The 19733-nt window shown below is 39.5% G+C and overlaps 1 pseudogene; it reads left to right on the forward strand.

Annotated features, from left to right (window-relative positions):
• Positions 1-7285: 7285 nt before the first annotated feature.
• On the forward strand, positions 7286-18838 carry LOC143406424 (protein mago nashi homolog pseudogene; annotated as a pseudogene).
• The last annotated feature ends 895 nt before the right edge of the window (positions 18839-19733 follow it).

A 19733-nucleotide genomic window follows, 5' to 3' on the forward strand; every position in this document is an offset into this window, starting at 1 on the left:
AAATTCAAAGAAAGGGGGAAGACAGAAATATGTAAAATAATTAGTGAAATGTAAAATAAACTGTAAATGTGAAATAGATCTTAAAAATAATCTTTGACAGGAAAATAGAAACTGGCTCTTTAAATGGAGAAATAATAGTAATAATAACAAAGTTGTAGTTTAATAATAAGTTGGATCAAGAGAAAAAAAGATAGGACTAAAATAAACTCGTGGTGGGTGGGAGGGGAAGACAGGCCTACAGACACAGAGGAATGAAAATAATTCGAGGAGCATCTGGAGCCAGGTCTACAAGGGTTTGCATAGCAACTCTACCACCTGCAGGGAAGGTTAATAAACCACACCTCTGGGCCTCGGTTTCCACATCTGTAAAAACAGGCAATGATGGTCCCCCTCAAGGTAGACCAACTGCCTCACTTACGAAAGTACTTAACATGATGTCCAGTACCATTGTAAGTCACGGGAACACGTGGGCTATTTTTATGAGTTCACTTCACTTAGATGGAATGGAAGGTTTCCTAAACATGTAAATGAAAAAAAAAAAAAAATGAGAACAACTGAGCAGGTTGATACTTAAGGAAGAAATTGGAAAGGTAGTCAAGGATTTAGGCCTGAAACTGACCTCAGGCTTATTCTGTAAAATCGTTGTATAGGAAGAATACTAAACGTCATATCAACGATTTCAGGCCACAGGAAAACATGACAAATTGTCCAGTTCTTTCCAGTGGACTAGCAGCATCCTAGTAGTAAAATCAAATTTTAAAATACAGCATTCACGTGCCTATGAACCAACGCCATTTGGAAAAACTTACTTTTGAACATGAATGGAAAAACCCTACATAAAGTGCTAGAAAATTGAACCTGATCATGTTTTTTTTTTTTTAGTATTAAGAAAAATATCAGGAATAAGTCAACATGAGGAAAAAATGCATTATGATACTCACTATCTTAAAAAGCAAAGAAGAAATAGAAACACAGATACATAAAATCATATTGATAGGTGCTGAAATCATTATTAAAAACTTTAGTATTCAGTTTAATTTTAAAAAGGAACAAAACTCTTGCGCTAATGGATGGTATCTACAAACAGACGCTGACGTTACACTCAATGGTGAAACACCAGAATCACAGGGTAGAGCAGTAAGGTTTTCTCTCTTCCTGTTACTCGGTACTACCCTAAATGTCTTTGAAATTGCAATAGCAAGAGATAAAAAGAAGTAAAAAACTGTTTAAAAGAAAGTGTTATTATTGGTTATATCTAAACACCAACAATAACTAACAAATGATCAAAAAGGACCCTGTTGTATTTGGGGTTTGGTTGTAGACAATGGAAAATTTCTTAAGCTGGTTTCAGAAACAAAAAATTTACTTCCAGGTATTGCAATAGCACTGGAATAATTGGAGGAAAAGACCTCACCAGCACTGAACTCCCAGGAAAAACTATTCACAGAATCATAATTCTATCAGGTTACAGAATGTGGTCACAGCTGTGGGAGTTACTGACCACAAGGCCATGCGGCCCCTGCCACCATCAGAAAGTGATTTCTAAGCTAGGTTTGCTGGCACACACTATAAAACCAGCTACTCAGGAGGCTGAGGCAGGAGGATCACAAGTTCAAGGCCAACCTGGGTAACTTAGTGAGACCCTGTCTCAAAATAAACAGTAAAAAGGGCTGGGGATGTAGCACTGTAGTAGACGGCTTGGTCCTGGGTCCAATTTCCATTACCAAAAAAAAGTTGAGGGTGTGAGGGTGGTCCCTTAAGTCAGAACAGAACTACTTCCAACCCATTCCACACCAGCAAAATGGGTGTCACAGGCGAGGCCTTGCTCCTGCCTAAAGTATCCCAAATTCCAACTCAAGTATATCTAACTGGAAAAACTACATCACGGCTGGAACCCAACTACAAGGGAGTCAAAGAAATGTGGTTTTAGTGTTCCAATCCAGCACGAGTGTCATTCACAATACCAACAGATCATATTAAATACCGAGGAAGAAACCTAACATGAAATGTGCAAGTTCTATATGGAAGGAAGAGGTATAAATGAAAACCTGCAAGAAGAAAAGCAATTGGGAAGTTTCAACATTAAAGGAAGATCAGTTCTTCCAGATTATCCATAAATGCTGAATAATTCCAATCAAAATTGTAAAAGAGCTGGGCGCTGTGGCACACGCCTGTAATCCAGTGGCTTGGGAGGCTGAGGCAGGAGAATCAAGGGTTCAAAGCCAGCCTCAGCACTTTAGTGAGGCGCTGAGCAACTCAGTGAGACCCTGTCTCTAAATAAAATACAAAATAGGGCTGAGGATGTGGCTCAGTGGTCAAGCGCCCCTGAGTTCAATCCCAGATACAGAAAAAATAATAATAACCTGTAAGAGGATTTCTTACAGACTAGATAAGATAATTCTAAGTGTCATCAAAAAGGGAAAAGAAATATAAGAGAAAAATTTTACTACACTTTATTTTTTAGAGTAGTTTTAGGTTCACAGCAAAATTGAGCAGGAGGTACAGAGATTTCCCACATCCCCTTCCCCACTCATGCACACTGCTCCTCCACCATCAACTGTCCCCACCTGTCAATGAACACACTGACACCTGACTACCCCCCAAGGCCCCTGCTTTGCATTAAGGTTCATTCTTGAAGACCCACAGTCTGTGGGTCTGGGTACATGGTTACGGCATCCACCAGTACAGCACTGTACAGAGCAGTTTCACTTAGACATTTTTGGAAAAAAAAAAAAAAAAAGGAGACTTGTCCTACATATAAGTTATAGTAATTAGAAGAATGAAATACTGGTATAACAAAAAATAAATAAGCAGAATAGTATAGAAGGTGCAGAAATTACTGCATTCAAGGACACTGTATACAGCAGAAAGACAGGGAGGGGGGGATGGAGAGATGATAGATAACTGAAAAAGTACAGCGCAGTAGTTCTATAGCTCAGGAGGATACCTGGAACCCACAACAGTTAATTTATAATTGGAGAAGAGTTTCAAGGTTTCCAACACAGGGAAATGATACTATCGGAGGAGTCGGAAATGATGATCACCCTGATTTGATCGTTACACATTTATGCATGTGTCAAATCATAACACTGTACCCCATAAATGAGTACAAATATTATATGCCAATTAAAAAGCAAAAACTTTAAAAACAGAAAAACGAACTGAGAGATAATAATTAATTAAATATATTTTAAATGATATATTCCAATAGGAAAAGGTAATGTCTACAAGTATATAATTCATAGAAGAAATAAAAATGGTCAACATGTGTATTGAATATGCTTTGTTTTATAAACCATCAGAAAAAGAAAAAAAAAAAGATCTGTTTTCAACCATTAGAATGGAAACTTTTTAAAGTTTATAAGATCCAGTATTTTATGAACAATATACCTAAATGCATACATATATACTCTTGGTGAAAGTATAAATTATTTCAACTTTTTTGATGAGACTCTGGGAGGATTCAAATACAGGTTTTAAGGTACATATCCTTAGACGCAGAAATTATACCACAGAAGCTGTCCTAACAGAATTATTCACATAAGGATACAAAATCTGAGTCAGGAGGTACAAGTTGAAGAGCCATTTTCTATAACATGGTGACCAGTTACTAACAATGCATTTTTGAAAATTCCCAAGAGTAGATATTTTTAAGTGTCTTCACCACAAAAAAATAAGCATATGAAATAACGCAAGCGTTAATTTTAGCTTGAGTAGGCATCCAAAATGTATATGTATTTCAAAACAAGATTTTATACATGATAAATTGTTGAGAGCCACTGCCGAAGGGGCCCCAGCAAACTTCCAGCTGCCGCAAACTTCCAGCTGCCAGCTGATGATTGGCTCACAGCAGCCCCAGCAAACTTCTAGCTGCCAACTGATTGGCTCCTCTGCGGTGATGCTCATTGGGCTGCTCCCCCGCCCTTTCAGACCACGGAGCTGCTCATTGGGGGACTTTTTTGGCTCCGCCCACACAACCCAGCCAATCAGCCTCAAGAGCAGGAGGAGGGAGGGAGGTGGAGAGGCTTGTGGGAAGCAGGTGGTGGCAGTTGGACTCTGAGGGAATTCCTGAAGAGCTGTGTGGTGCGGTGTGTGTTCTAAAAATAAAGTTCGTTTCTTTTGACAAGTGGCTCCAGTCCCAGCCAGACTGTGGCAATAAATATATATAGTCTGTTAATTTAAAAAATTTTAAAAGCTCGTATACTTACACAAAAGACATATGGACAGTGAGAACCCCTGAAGTATCATTTTAACAGCAAAACTATGGAAACTACTTCTATCCGTTAGCTTTGATCACGTAACAAACAAGCCCCAAACTTAGTGACTGAAACAGCAGCTATGGAAATAGATCACAGTCCTACAAGTCAACTCCCGGAATTCTCCTGTCTCGGTGATGCTCTCTTACCTGCAGTCAGCTGCCAGGTCAATGGATGCTCTCTGCTCTTGAGCTTTGCATCCACAACACATGATCTTTCAGTCTCTAGCAGGACAACTGGGTTTGTTCACATGGTTGACAGCAGGTTCCAGGAAGAAGAGTGAAAGCTAGGTCTTGAGAGCCAAGGTTTAAATGGTGCACAGTTTCTGCCACATTCTCTTGGCCCAAGCAAGTCACAAGCTCACCCCTGGTCCAAGGCTTAGAGGAAAAGACAACCACTTGCTGTAAGGAGCTACAATATTGCATTGTGAAGGGAGCATGTATAAACAGAAAGGTAAAAATATGGCCACTTCTTTTAAGCTACCGTATTTCCTATACAGCCATTAAAAGGAAAATGATAAACTTAGAAGAATACTTCAATTTCTGCATCTATGCTATAGAAGATTTTGCTGTTCTAAAGTAAAATGAGGTCAATATACACATTGACATGTAAAGTCTTCAAGTCAAATTGGTGAAGGAAAAAGTACGAATGTGTTAGTTTTCTGTTGCTATAACAAAATGCCTAAGATAATCAACTTATAAAGAGGAAAGGTTTATTTGGCTTACTGTTTCAGAGGTTTCAGCCTACAGCTGGTTAACCCCATTGCTTTTGGACCTGTGGCAAGGCAGCACATCATGGCAGAGAGTGACTGGTGAAGCAAATACACTCATCTCGTGGCCATTGGGAAGCAAAAGAGAGGAAGAGGAAGGGGCTGCGGTCTTCGTATCCTCTTCAAGAGCTCGCCTGCACTGATCAGAAGACCTCCCACCAAGTCCTACATCTCATCGGTTTCACCACCTCCCAACACTGCTACAGGCTGAAGACCAAGCCTTCACCATTGGGCCTTTGGGGGCACTTACCCAACCATAGCAAAGAATATATGTATTATAATTACTTTTATCTTTCCAGGAATTGACTACTATATCTGAAGCTCCTAAAATATAGCATGGAAGATAGTAGTGGCTAGATATTTTTAAGCTTTAAAAAAAAAAGTCTGGAATGACATTCTATAGGTTCTGGGAGCCACAAGAGTTTTATAAACAGGAGCATAATCTGATTGGATTTATGTCTTAGAAAGATGGCGCCACTGTTCAAAAGAAAGAAGAGTGCTAATAAGAGCTGGAATTTATAAAGTGCTTACTGTGTCCTGGACATTGCCTTAAGAGCACTGCATGCATTATCTCACTTAATAACCCCAACAATCCCTTAAGAACATTACTATTATTCTTCCCATTTAATAGATGAGAAACTCAAGGCAAAGGAGGTTAAATAAGTTTGAATCCATTACTGACAAAAACATGATTCCAATCCAAGCAGTGTGACTTCAGACTACAATTTGATCCTACCTCATTTGAAATGAAAGAGAATAGGGACCAGAGACACCTAACTTTACACAATTAGGGAACTATTGGGCGGATATTGATCTAGATGGCAGATAATGATGGTCAGGACAGATTAACAATGAGGTTTGATCATCATTTTGGTACAAGAAAAATATGGAATTTTAGGTAAGGGGAGGATGAAGCAAGGATATGAACAGAAAGGTAAAGAATTAAAGAATATTCAGAATTTCTGACTGAGATGGTTGAGTGGAAATTCACATTATTAGCTCAGATGAGGGATACGGGATGAACACCAGATTTGGGTCCGAGACTCGCGGGTAAGTTCTAGGCGAAGACACCTTTGTCAAACCACCTCAGTGACTAAGTGAATATGGTAGAAGGTATCTCCTGAGGACGACTGATGGCTACGCCACCTCCCGTGGTGGGGGAGGGGAGACAGATGCCCTCGGTTCTGAATGTGGCTGTTTCTCTCTCTAGCTGTGAGACCTGGGCACTTTATCCTTTTGGGTACCAGTTTCCTTATATGTAAAGGAGGGACGCTAAAACCCACCTGCCAGTTTAAAGTGATTCTTAAGTGAAATAACAGAAAAATATATTTCTTGTTGGCTATTAAATACATAAATATCAGGTCGCGTTAAGCAGCTCCCAGCACTTAGAGAATTCAGCCTCACAGAGATAAAGCATTTCAATAACATCGACCCTTCCTGTTCTTTGTTAGCATTGGGTCTTCTTTGATGGAAGTGAGCAGTTAGGACACAATCATGAGAAATCAAAGTGGCTTTATGGATTTGAGTTTTTAACAAAATCTATATTTTCATAGTTTTCTTTTAAATTGGCTTAAATTGTCTTTCTGAATCAATATACGGCATTTACAGAGACACTTTAGGGAAAAAGGACAGTGGCTTATTTGGGATCGATAATAAATGACTTGATTCTTTTCCAGTCAAGTCACATCCATATTAACCCTTGAGAGCTGAGAGAAGACATCTTCAGAGCCCAGCTTGCACAAGGTTTGGCCATCCCTCAAGGGCCAGCTTACTGACCCCCTCGGATAGGGTAGGGAAGGGTGGGGCTCAGAGAACACGCTCTCGAGTTGGTTAGAAATGGGCTCCTGCCACGGTCTCATTGTTAACTAGCTCTCTAATCTAGAGCAGGTTACTCAGTCTCCTGAAGCCTTAATTTCCTAGTTTGTTCAATGAGTACAAGACAATATCCTGCTGTCATAGTTTATCGTTGGGATTTCAAAAAAATACCTGTGTCTTAGGTCCGTGCCATGGTTGTAATATGTCCCCTGAAATCTTGTGTCAGAAACGTAATAGCCAGTGCTTTAGTGGTAGGACATGTGGCCTAGTGAGAGATGGGAGCTACTGTGATGGATTCATCCCACCACCATAGGGGTTCGTTGCGGCAGAAGAGTCCCTTATAAAGGGTGAGTTGGTTCTCTCACCACCCCCGTCTCATTCTCTCCCTCCCCCATCATCCCTCCTTTGCTTTGCCCTTTTGCTTCCCACCATGAAATCATACAGCATGAAGACCCGTATCCCCTGCAGGTCCCTGGTCTTGCACTTCAAGCCCCCAGAACCACAGGCCCTGCTCATGGTACCCACCCAGCCCAAAACAGACCAAGGCAGTCGGGCTGCCCAGGAAACTAACTTTAGAATGGAGATTGTATACAGATAGCTTCACAAAGAGGGTTTTCACAGAGAAGGTCACTCAAACTACAGCTTTTGGGGAGTGAGGTGCTATGGCTTAGATATGAGATGTCCCCCAAAGCTCCTGGGTTAAATGCGGGAATGTCCAGAGGTGAAGGGATTAGATCGTGAGAGCTCTGACCTAGATCTTTCCTACTTTGAATAGACTGACTAGGGGTAACTCGGGGCCTGGCTGGAGGAGTGGGCGAGGGAGGCGTGCCCTGGAAGGTGCGTCTGCCCTGTGGCCCCTTCCTCCCCACTCTGCTCATCCCCTCTCCCCCACTTCCTTGCTGCCATGAGGGGAGCATTCTCCCTCTGCCACACCCTTCCTCCATGATGTTCTGCATCCGCTGGGGCCCAGAACAATGGGGATGGCCATCCATGGACTTGAACTCCTGAAATGGTGAGCCCCAGCTCTCCCTCCTCTAAGTTGTTCTTTTTTTAAAATCTCTTTTACAGTTGTAGATGGACAGCATGTATGTATGTATGCATGTATGTATGTATTTTAATGTGGTGCTGAGGATCGAACCCAGTGCCTCACACCGGCTAGGCAAGTACTGTGCCACTGAGCTACAGCCCCAGCCCTCTCTAAGTTGCTCTTGCCGGGTATTTTGGTCACAGTGATGCAAAACTGGCTAAAACATGAGGGATGCAGGATTGGGCCGGGAGACAAGTTGCACCTGGTATAGTAAAAAAGGAGGCCTCAGCCAATTGCACAGGAAGCTCTGGAGCTGGGAAAACCCTCCAAGCTGTCGGAAACAGAAGCTAGTGTTTATTCCTTTGTATTCCTGGTCTGCTAGTCACTGGCTGCAGGCTGCCCTGAGAAGAACAATTGTAGGTGATGCAGGGCTTTTAGCTGAAGACAACGGCCCTAGGCCTCCAACTGTTAATATTGACCAACAGCTAGAGAGATGAGTGTCATAGTCACAGAGGAGTATTAAGTTGGGTAACATCCTCTAACACATGCATAAGAAATTAGAGTTCGTTAGATTGTAAAACCACAAAAGTTGTCATCTTCTTTGCTTCTCAATGTCCGTTCCCAGTATCTAGAATAGTTCTCGGCATATAGTATATGCTTAATAAATATTCACTGAATAAAGAAAAGACAGTTAATAAGCATTAGCTATTATTAAAGCCTTCCCAATAACTTCCAGACAGAAGGTATCCAGGTACTCTTTTTATTTTGGGCATTTCTATTGCCTTAGATTACATTGTAATCCCACCATTTGCTTATTTAATTACTAATACTTCAAGCCTTTCTATAAAATGTAAAAGAACCTCATAATGTTGTCTTCTCAGGTAACATTAATCACTCTTCTGCTGAAAGACAGAAGGAATAGTGTGGATGGAATTTTGCTTCCCTCCCCTACCGCCTCCAAAAATACCCTTGTTGAAGAACTAACTCCCACTAGCTCAGAATGTGATGATATTTGGAGATATTCCTTTAAAGAGAAAATTAAATCAAAATGAATCTGTTAGGATGGATCCTAATCCAATAAAAATGGATGACCTTATAAGAATAGATTAGGACTCAAGGAGAGGTACCAGGGGTTTGGGCATACAGAAAAAGGACCATGTGAGGACACAATGAGAAAATATCCATCTGCAAGCCAAAGGCGAGGGAGGTACCACAGAAGAAACCAAACCTACCAAGAGCTCGATATTGGACTTCAGCCTCTAGAACTGTGAGGAATTTTTGGTTTTTTAAGCCATCTTGTCTATGGCATACTTTTATAGCATCACAACTAATATAAGGGTTAAGGGTTCTTGGGGCACGATTGGCTAATAGACTAGATTAAGCACAATAAATAATACCAGTGCTTGAAGACAAGGTGGACAAACTAAAACATTCAGATAGCAATGGGGGAGTGGGATAAACTATGAAGAGAATATACAAGAACTCTAGAACAACATTAAAGACAAAATTTAAGATTCATGGATACTGAGGAAAGAGTGGAGACAGTCTAACACAATAAAAATAATTCAGTAAAATAATAGCAGAGACTCTCCCTAATCTTGAGAAGAAGATGAATACGCAGGTACTGGAGGCTTTTAGAACCCCAAGTAGACATAATCAGAAGAGAATTTATTCACTCTATATTATGGTTAAAATGCCAAAATGCAGAACAAAGAAAGAATTTTAAAAGTTGCAAGAGAAGCACAAGGTCACTTATAAAGGCAAAGCCATCAGAATGATAGTAGATTTCAGCAAAATTCTAAAGGTTTGTTTGGCATGGAATGATGTATTTCAAGCCATGAAATAAAATATCTGCCAACTAGATGACTATATCCAGCAAAGTTATCCTTCAGAATAAAATAAAATAACACTTTTGAGATAAGCATAGACTAAATGTTTGACCACTAGGTCAGCACTGGAGGAGTATTTAAAGTAATCCTAAACAGAGGAGAGAAAGATAGAAATGTGAAAGAGAGCATCTGAAAGAAAAAAAAAATCCCAATAGAAGAATAGATAAGGAAATGAGGGTTAGAAACAAATCAAACATTAGAAATAAGACAAAATGACAAAAATTAGCACATACCTCTCTATAATAAGCCTGAGTATAAGTCTTAATTCTACAGTTAAAAGACATAGACTGCAGATGGAATTTTTTTAAAAAGATCCAACTGAATATAGTCTGCAAGAAACACACCTCACCAGCAAAGACATTCATAGACTAAAATTAAAAGGATGGAAAATGATATTCCATCCAAATGGGATCAAAAAGCAAATAGGAGTAGCTATTCTCATATTCAACAAAGCAGACTTCAATCAAATTGGTCAGAAGAGACAAAGAAGGTCATTACATTTTGATAAATGGAACAATCCAACAAGAGAATATAATAATTGTACATATCTAGGCCCCAAATATTGATGCAGTCAATTTCATAAAATGAACACTATTTCAACATAAAGGACAGGTAGACATCAATACAATAATAGTAGGGGATTTCAATACCCCTCTCTCACCAAAAAATAGGTCATCCAGACAAAAAAGTTAACAAAGACACAACACAGTTAAAATATATGACAGGTAAAATGGATTTAATAGATATCTATCGAATATTCCATCCAACAACAGCTGAATACTCTTTCTTTACAGTAGCCCATGAGACTTTCTCCAAAGTATATTATGTATTAGGCCATAAACCAATTCTTAGAAAATAAAAAATAATTTAAATAATCTCTTGCATCTTATCAGATCATAATGGAATGAAATTAGAAGTCAATGTCATCATAAACTACAGAAACTATTCAATCATGAGGAAATTAAACTTTTGAATTATCAAAAGTTATTGAAGAAATTAGGGAGAAATTGAAAATTTCCTAGAATTAAGCATACAGAATCTGTGGGATACAGCAAAACAGTTCTAAGAGGGAACTTTTTAGTTATGAATGAATAAAAAAAATCAGTGAGATCTCAAATAAATAAGTAATTGTGCATCTCAAGCTCTTAGAAAAACAAGAGCAAGCCAATTTCAAAACCAGTAGGAAAAAAGAGTTAACAAAGTTGTAGTTGAAATTAATTAAATAGAGACTAAAAGAATAATACAAAAGATCAATGAAAAGAAAGAATTCCTTCTTTGAAAAGATAAACAAGATTAATAAACCTTTAGTCAAACTCACCAAAAAAAAGAGAGAAAAGACTCAAATCAATAAAATTAGAGATTAAAATGGGTATATCACAATAAATATCACTGAAATTCAGAAGATCATTAGGAACTATTTTGAAAATATGTTTTCTAATAAATCATAAAATCTAGATGAATATATGTATACACATTTATGACCTGCCAAAATTGAATCAAGAAGATATTATTAAAAAATCCAAACAAACCAATAATAAAAAATGAAATTGAATCAATAATAAAGATTCCCAACAAAGAGAGTCCCAGAACTGGATGGATTCATAGCTGAATTTCACCAAACTTTTAAAGAAAATCCAATGTAATTCACCTCAAACTATTTCAAGAAATAGAGTTTTCAAACTCATTTTTCAAAGCCACAATCGCCATGATACCAAAACCAGATAGGGACACTACTATGAAGGAAAATCACAGTTGAATACTCCTGACGAACACAGAAGCAAAACTCTTTATTAAATTCTTGAACACCAAATTTAACAAGACATTACAGTGATCATACACCATTATCAAGTTAGTGTTTCCTTCCAGAAATGCAAGAATAGCTCAACACAGGCAAATATAAAAATCTCAATAGATGCAAAAAATAATAATAAAGCCTCAGACAAAAATTCAACCCTTTCATGACAAAAGCTGTGAGGAATTCTGGGTGGAAGGCCCTCACCTCAACACTGTAAAGGCTGTGTATGACAAACTGAAAGCCAACATAATATATTGAGTGGGGAAAAACTAGCAACATTTCTCCTAAAATTAGGAACAAGGTAAGGTCATTGCCTCTCACCACTTCTATTCAATATAGTTCTTGAAATTTTAGCCAGAGTGATTATCAAAGAAAAGAAATAAAGGGATTCAAATAGAAAAGGGATTTTTGTCCCTATTTGCAGATGATGTGATTCCATACTTAGAAGACCCTAACAGCTCCATCATAACACTTTTAGAGCTGATAAATAATTTCAGCAAAATAACAGGATACAAAATCAACATACAAAAATAAATAGCTTGTCTATATACCAATAATGAACCTGCTGAGAAAGAAGTCAGGAAAACAATTCCGTTCACAATAGCTTCCAACAAAATGCCTGGGAATAAAGTTAACCAAGTATGTGAAAGACCTCTGCAGGGAAAATTACAGAACACTGAGAAAATAAATTGAAGAAGGCACCACAAGATGGAAAGACGTCCCATGTTCCTGGATAGGCAGAAATAATATTGTTGAAATGGCCACATCAAAAACAATCTACAGATTCCATGTGGTCCCCACCCAAATACCAATGATGTTCTTCACAGAAGAAGAAAAAAATCCTAAAATTCATATGGAACAGCAAACAGCACAGAATAACAAAGTAATCCCGAGGGGGGTGGAGAGAAATTCTAAAAGCATCACATTAACTAATTTCAAATTATACTACAGAACCATAGTAACAAAAAAACAGTGTGGAACTGGCATAAAACAGGCACAAGGACCAATGAAATAGAAGACACAGAGGCAAGCACGCATGGCTACATCACCTGATTCTGGACAAAGATGCCAAACATACGTGTTGGAGAAAAGATAGCCTCTTTACCAGATGTTGCTCAAAAAACTGGTTATTCACATGGGGAAGAATGAACTAAATCACTCTCTCTCACCCTGTACAAAAGACAACACAAAATACATCAAAAACCTAATATAACACCTGAAGCTTTCAAATACTAGAAGAAAACACTTCAAGATATAGGCATAGGCAGGTCTTCCTGAATAGGACTCAGGAAATAACAGCAGAATTTGATAAATGAGATGGCATCAAATTAAAGAGTTTCTGAAGAGCAAAGAAAATGGTTAATAGTGATGAGAGAGCCCACAGAATGGAAGAAAATATTTACCAGCTACTCTTCCAATAGGGTACTAATATCCAGAATATATTTTTTAAAAATTCAAATACTTAACACCAAAAATCAAACAACCCAATTAGTAAATGGACAAATGGATTGAACAGACATTTCTCAAAAAGAGGCATAAATGAACCATAAATGTATGAAAAAATGTTCAACATCTCTAACCATCAAGTAAATGCAAATGAAAATAACACTGAGATTCCATCCCACTCAGAATATTAATCAGCAAGAATACAAATAACAACAAATGCTGGCTAGGATGCAGGGGAAGTTAACCCTTACACACTGTGGGGGAAATCTAAATCAGGATACACTTCTATGGACATCAGTAGAGAGGCTTCTCAAAAAAAACTCAAAACAGAATCCCCACATGATGCAGCTATACCACTCCTTAGTATTTATCCAAAAGAATTAAAGTTGGCATCCTCTAAGCTGCATGCCCATGTTTATTACAGAATGATCCACAACAGTCAAGATACGGAATCAGCCTAGGTGCCTATCAACAAATGAATCAATAGAGAAAATGTGAGGTAGGTAGGTAGGTAGTAGATAAATAGATAATAGACAGAAATATGTATGAATATACACATGATTTTTTTTATTCAGTCATAAAGGAGAATAAAATGTCCTTTGCAGGAAAATGGGTTGAACGGGAGATCATTATGTTAAGCAAAATAGTCTACTGAGAAAGGCAAGTTTTCTTTCATACATGGAAATTGAAGGAAGGAAAAAAAGATGTCATGAACATAGAAGGAAGATTATTAACACAGAGGAAGGGAATGAAGGAGAGGGAGAGAGGAAGAGGAGGGTAAGGTAGGTAGTGGGGAATGAAATCAATCAAACTATGTTATTTGCATGTATGAATATGTCCCAGTGAAACCCTAGTCAGTGCCAATATATCATTCAAAGGGGCCCACCAGTGGATCTGCAATGGGTCGAAATAACACAAAACCAAGCCGCAAGGTCAAGTTCTAAATATTTGCATTCTGATGGCTGCAATGAAAACAAAGTGTAACCTAATTAAATCACTAAATACTTAATGCCTATGAAGGGCTTAGGGAAAGAATTGTTTAAAAATTGTTTAATTTTTGGCATTCCGCTTTAAGAAAGTTTTGTTATTTAATCCAGCTTTACCAATCCCATTGATTTGGGGCACAACAAAACCTCTAATATAAAGAGAAAGATTAATTAAATCTTTTAAGAGAGGCAGCTGGGTATGGCATGGTATGGCATTGAGGACAGAGGCCTTGAAGTCAAACAGCCCTGTGTTCCACTCACCTTACCTGTCACTCACCTTGCAACCTGCTGCAAGATGCTTACCCCCACGAGCCACACTCACCTTGCCACCAGATGGACACAAGAATATCTAATTTGCAGTAGTGTTATAAGACGTCAGTAAGATCGCATCTCTAACTGCCTCACACAGCACAGAGAAGACTTTGATAAATATATAGGGATGATGGTCATAACAATGACGAAGGCGAGGATGATGGCAGCAGTGATGATGAAGACGAGGATGTGGTACTGATGGAAGAGGACCAAGGCAAGCACCGCATAGCCATAAGCCAGTGCTGGTCATCGAGAACTGACCAGCTATAACTCAGCTCTAGATTCCACTGTGCAGGCCACCCTCAAGTCAGAAGTTGAAAAAGAATTCCTGAGGGCCCAAGCACCACCAAGAGACAGGATAGGACAGAGAGACAGAGAGGGAGAATTGGCACATGTATGCCACACCACACACACACACCTCCAGGAAGTCAGTCTTCCCAGGACAATGCCTGCCCAGCAAGATGCAGTCATGAATCGAAGCGTCTTCCATGAGTCACTCCACAGGCCTGTCTACATGCCTGGGCTCCTGTCTTACTTTAGTCCACAGGGCTTACTGAGATCTGAAACTGTCAGCAGTTTCTCAGCAGCTCGAGACAAGGAAATCTACCCCAATACAATATTGTAAGAAGCGAACCTTTGTTACGGCATTCACACTTATGCTTACAATTGGAAACAGGGCCGGGGCTCTTTTTAAACATGAGATTTAGTGGGGACCAGGGGAATTGAAGACTTAGACTGAGCTTTGCTACGAGACAAGGGGTGGCAGTAATAAATGTCACCAAGTGGGAAATATTCAAGGCCTATTCCCAGAAACCAGGGACAATATCTCAAGGCAGAAAATGACAATAATTAAATTGCTCAGAAGCTGACAGCATGCATAAATCTGGTGCATCAAGCCCAGCTCTTGGATGGCTTTCCAAATCTCATTTTGGTGGCATCCTATCTGAGCTGGAATCCCCTTTGTCTGTCCAGAGACCTCAGGTAAACTCTGTCTCTGCAAAGACTAATTATTTTGAGACTTTCTCTTTCTTTGCTTATTTTTGTTTAGGCATCACCAACTCCTACAGTCTTTTCGCTTCTGCCAGCTGGTGAGTTACCAGCCACAGGAAGGAGAGAAGATGAATGTTTGGGTCAAAGTCTCTGCTCTGAGTGAGTGGTCATTGTGTGAGAGATTTCTCCCAGCTCCTTCCCAGAAAAATCAGATTTGAACCTGGGCTTATGTAATAAACCTCTGAAAGTCACTGCCCAAGCAATTTCCAAGTTACTAAGCTGGCCTCCTCCATCAAGCTGGCTTTAAAACTGCATTGGGAGATCAAGCTGGTGTATATACATGTGTCTAGAAATATGCATTCAAAATTTGTCACGCTGAAGGAAGGGATTGGAAATGTCAGGAAAGCTCAGTTTGTGGTGCAAATGCTGTAAAGATAGGGAGGAATTTGAAAGTCATGTGCTTTCAAAATATATAGACAAATGATCAGCATTCCTTTTCTAGTGGTAGATTTTACACTTTGGAGCAAATTTTCAACTTACAGATCCAGTATCAATCAAAGCATAAAATATGAAGATTCTGTGCTTGAAGGGTCTCCATGCTTCCAAGTCTTCTGTCTTAGCAATGAAATAAAAAAAAGTACAGATGTTCCTCTACTCATGATAGGGTTATGTCCAATAAAATATAAGTCAGCATGCATTTAATACACCCAACCTACTGAACACCCTAGACCAACGTAAGTTGCCTCAGATGTGCTCAGCACACTCACCCTGGCCTACGGGCAGAATCATGGAACACAATGCTGATTTCATAGTGAAGTGTTGGGTATCTCATGTAATACATTGAGCATCTGTGTCCAAAAAACGCTGGCAACGCGGCCCACTATAGAGATTTGGTTGCTCCCTTGGGATGGCCCGGCTGACCAGGACATGCAGCCCCCTGTCCCTGCCCAGTATTGTGAGGATTTTACCACACGTAACTGGCCTGGGGAAAGATCAAAATTCCATGTGTGGATTCTACCAAATGTATATCGATCATAAAGTCAAAAGTCCTAAGTCAAATCAACATAAGTTGGGGACATCTTACTAAAGGCAGCCTTCTCTGCTCCGAGGAACAATCCGAGCACAGCCATCCACACTGAAAGCCAGTCCCCAAGCAGGGGTTCACCTTCAACCTAGTCTTGTTTACAACCTTAATTTCCCTCTGCCGTGTAGCCTGAGATATTCAGGATTAGAACATGGACATCTTTGGGGGGGTGGGGCATTGTCTTCTATCACAGCAGGTAACATAAAAGAGTAAAGCAGACCCATACAAGTCTAGAAGGAGACAGTAATTTTTATGTGAAAATCTCTTGGGTTCTTCACTGTTGGCAGCTGATCAAGCTTAAAGCAACAAAAATATTGTCCAGAGGCCACATTTACAATTTGCAATCCCTACTTCCTGATACAGCGGTCACTGCTGATCTTTGCTTCAGTACCAAAAACCCCATTTGACTTCTACTTGGACTTCAGGATGGAATAGATTCAAACAGAAAAATGAACTCTAGAAAATAACGATTTATTTTCCAAGGTTTTATTGGATAAAGACATAAACTGACACTTATTTACTCCATGAACAGCATTGCTAGAGCTTACTAATAATAAATACCAGTAAGAATTGGGCACATATTAGCCATCAGGCCCTAGGCCAAGTGCTTTCTGTGCCTTAACTTACCTAAGTCTCACAGTAATTCCACAAGATCAAATCTGTTATTTCTCCCATTTTATAGATGAGAAGAATCAAGGCTTAAAGAGCCACATCCCCAAGGTCACCCCAATAGTGAGTGACCAAATCATGATTCCAACTAGGTCTGATTTCAGAAGCTAGATGCTTCACCACTGTGTTATCCTGCCGATACAATCCTAACGAAATAAAACCAATGTCTTGGTTTCATGTGGCCCTGCCACCCACTGTGACTGAACAAGTGTGTGAAGTTTTTCGAGGTGCTCCAAATAATGTGGTTTTGTGCCTCCATTTGTTCTTGTGATGACCCCAAAGGACTATGCAGGAGGGGGTTTGAAATCATTCAAGCAATACAGGGGTGACACACAGATCCTCTTCCAGCAGATGAAGAAATCACCATGATACTGGGGGAAATTATCACTTCAAAGCAATAAAAATGCATAATCGATTGTGAAGCATACACAGTAGATTCCCATCAGATTGAAAAAAAAGAAGAAGAAGAAAAAGAAGAAAGAAAAAAAAGCCTTGAAAAGAAATTATGTTTCCTGGGAGAAGTTCTACAGTTTCAGTTTCAGAACTGAACAATAGCTACAGTGCAATTTTGGGGTACCTCCCTTGTGCTCCATGCAGTGTGGGGTCCAGAATGCCCACCATCGACATTTCTTAGGATTTTGCTGTGCTGCTCTCAGACAATCTTCCCTCTGCCAGACTGTTATTCCATCGTGACTCTCCTTCTTCAGAACCCAGGCCTTACCAACCAGCTCACTGTTGCTAAGTGATATGTTGCTAAGGAAATCTGACCTTCTAGCAGCTCAGCTGCCCCTGCCCCTGCCCCTGCCTGGAGCAGTTCTGGATGTCTCCAGGAGACTGTTGCACTGGGAGCAGGTGCATCCCATCAGTTGTAAAGTTATGCAATGCACAGTATGATTGAAAATAGAGCAATACGGGGTAGGCAAACTTGAACAAGTCATTAATCACCCTCAGCCTCCCCAGGCTGAGGCAGCCTGGTCAGTTGGTACGATTTCTGAATGTATAGCTGTGGAATTAAAAGAGAGGTCCACTACCCAGGGGTCTTTGGAAGTCAGGTGCAAGGTTTAGGGCCTAAATCTAGAGCCAATCCTAAAGACAAATGACAGAGGAGGAAAGGGAGGGACAAGAGGAAGGGAAAGAGGGAGAGAGTCACTTTATTTTACTCCAGAAATAAGGCGGAGGCTTGTGGTATACACTCATTAGCAGATTACTTCCAGCATACAGAAGGATCATACTACCTTTGTAGTTAGATGGGGCCATAAAATAAGTTTGATTTGAACCCTACATATCCTCTTCCCCTGCAGGGGTGGTCACATGGGAGTCAAAGACCCTGTGATGATTCAGTCTTGTGAGTCAAGGAGAGTGACTTTCATCTGCATTATTATGTGGGTCACCAAGGCAAGTTCAGCTATGAGTTCTTGGAGTTTGAGCTCCAACCTAACTGCAAATTGAGATATGCCAACAACAGCAATTACAAAAATGATGTCATGATCAGAAAAGGGGCCCAGGTATGGAAAACTGTGATGGGGGGATTGAAGAGAGTAATTGATGACAGTAAAATTGCCAAAGGGGATGATATGCTGTGGCCTCCTCCTGACTGAATAAACCCCCAGGAGCTTGCAATCCTCATTGGAGATAAACACTTCTTTCACAACGTCAAAAACTGGTTCACTTATAGATGTCAATCAACACAAAGGTCCAGATGGCTTACATGTATTTCATTATCTTCTCCAGGAGCTGAAGTGCTTGGTCATCAGTCTTATTGGATTACACTTCAAAATTAAACCACTGCCACTACATTGATGTCCTGCCCTGGAGAGGTATCTGAAGCTCAACTCATCTTAAGTGAGTGAAAAATAAACTTTGTTTTATTGTTTTATTAATGCAGCACCACTCATCTGAACTTGACTAATACAGAAAATTAAAGATAAAGTTTTCCAGAGCCAACTTACAGGAGACTTAATTTTTAATAAAGCCAAGTTGCATAGTGGCTGAGACCTAATCAAGGTCAATAAATGCTTGTTGACTATTACACGAATTTTTTTCTCAACTACTAATTAGTGACATATTTTATCTCTTATGCAAAAACCTGCCACCATTCCTCATCTTGCACCTGTGTCTTACTTTGCCCTAACAACTATCTCAAAGAGCGAGCATCGAGATTCAGTAAGAGAGTGAGGTGCTTTTCACAGTAATGATACACAGTGAGAATTCAGTAATGTTAGCTATTAATGTTGTTTGGGTTCTGCTGTGGTTAGTATTTTATTATTTTTCTAAATTCCATTCATATTTACTCTTAATTTGATACATTTTTCTTTTCTCATTCAAAACCCTGTCATTGCTCTCTCTAAATCACAGGTCCCACCTTGTCCAAAATTTGACTATTCTGTCCAGCTTCATGGCTCAACCTAAATAACTAGTGTACTAAGAATCAGTACCACCCAAAGCAATGATTGTTTTAGTCTTTTTTTGTTGTTCATTTTAGTTATACATGACAGTAGAATGTATTTTGACATATCATACACACATGGTGTATAAATTCCCATTTTGTGATTGTACATGATGTGGAGTTTCACTGGTTGTGTATTCATATATGAACACAGGAAAGTTATGTCCAATTCACTCTACTGTCTTTTCCATTCCTATCCCTCCTCCTCAACCCCATTCCCTACTGGCCAATCTGGTGAAGCTCCATTCC

This window comes from Callospermophilus lateralis, chromosome 8 (genome assembly GCF_048772815.1).
Source record: "Callospermophilus lateralis isolate mCalLat2 chromosome 8, mCalLat2.hap1, whole genome shotgun sequence".
NCBI lineage: Eukaryota > Metazoa > Chordata > Mammalia > Rodentia > Sciuridae > Callospermophilus > Callospermophilus lateralis.